This window comes from Panthera pardus, unplaced genomic scaffold (genome assembly GCF_024362965.1).
Source record: "Panthera pardus isolate Hobbes unplaced genomic scaffold, ASM2436296v1 HiC_scaffold_27, whole genome shotgun sequence".
Taxonomy (NCBI): domain Eukaryota; kingdom Metazoa; phylum Chordata; class Mammalia; order Carnivora; family Felidae; genus Panthera; species Panthera pardus.
Genome location: NW_026526843.1, coordinates 95,052,501 through 95,053,839, shown reverse-complemented (window position 1 = coordinate 95,053,839; position 1,339 = coordinate 95,052,501). Strand labels below are relative to the sequence as shown.

Here is a 1,339-nt window from a genome sequence, read left to right as displayed (position 1 = left end):
TGTTGATGATGCTGGTATAAACATTGAGGTACATGTGTCCCGTGGGGTATATTTCTATTTTTAACTTTTTGAGGAACCTCCATACTATTTTCCAGAGTGGCTGCACCAGTTTGCATTCCCACCAGCAGTAAGAGGGTTCCCTTTTCTCCCTATCCTTGCCGACATTTGTTATTTCCTGTCCTTTCTGACGTGATATCTCATTGTAGTTTTGATTTGTATTTCCCTGATGATGAATGATGTTGAGCATCTTTTCACATGTCTGTTAGCCACATGTATGTCTTCTATGGAAAAATGTCTATCCATGTCTTCTGCCCATTTCTTCACTGGATTATTTGTTTTATGGATGTTGAGTTTGGTAAGTTCTTTATGGATTTTGGATACTAATCCTTTATCCGATATGTCACTTGCAAATAACTTCTTTCATTCTGAAGGTTGCCTTTTAGTTTTGTTGATTGTTTTCTTTGCTGTGAAGAAACTTTTTATCTTGATGAAGTTCCAATAGTTGATTTTTCCTTTTATTTCTCTTGCCTCCAGAGACATATCTAGTAAGAAGTTGCTGTGGCTAATGTCAAGGAGGTTACTGCCTATGTTCTCCTTGAGGATTTTGATGGTTTATGATCTCACATATAGGTCTTTCATCCATTTTGAATTTATTTTTGTGTATGGTGTAAGAAAGTGAAAAGATATGGAACACTTCATGAATTTGCATGTCATCTTTGCACAAGGGTCACACTTATCTTCTCTGTACTCATCCAATTTTAGTATATGTGCTGCCAAAGTGAGCACGAGTACTTATTCACCTTATAACTGAAAGTTTGACCCTTTCTTTGATTAGCATCTCCCATTTCCCCCCCTATCTAGTCTGTGGTTATCACCATTCTACTGTTTCTATGAGTTTGACTTTGGTTTGGTTTTGTTTAGATTCCACATATGGTTAAGTACATACAGTATTTATCTTTCTGTGTCTATCTTATTTCATTTAGCATTAACTATTCCAGGTTCATCCAAATTGTCACAGCTGGCAGGATTTCCTTCTTTTTTATGGCTGAATAATATTCCATTATATACACACACACTACATTTTCTTTACCCATTCATCCATTGATAAACATTTAGGTTGTTTCTGTATGTTGGCTATTGTGAATTGTGTTGCAATGAACATGGGAGTGAAAAAATCTCTTCAAAATACTGATTTAGTTTCTTTTGGATGTATACCCAAAAGTGGGATTGCTGGGTCTAATGTATGGTATTTAATCTTAACTGGTAAGTTACTTAATAATTAGTTACCCATTTTTCATTGCTGATGTTGTTTATTCACATCTTCATTCTCTTTGAAAAT

The 1,339-nt window shown here is 35.1% G+C and overlaps 1 non-coding gene across 1 annotated transcript; it reads right to left on the bottom strand.

The window, feature by feature from the left end:
* Positions 1-679: 679 nt before the first annotated feature.
* LOC128773960 (U6 spliceosomal RNA) lies at positions 680-786 on the bottom strand. The gene has a single exon (XR_008418451.1). It is a non-coding gene; the product is annotated as a U6 spliceosomal RNA (small nuclear RNA).
* Between the last annotated feature and the right edge of the window lie 553 nt (positions 787-1,339).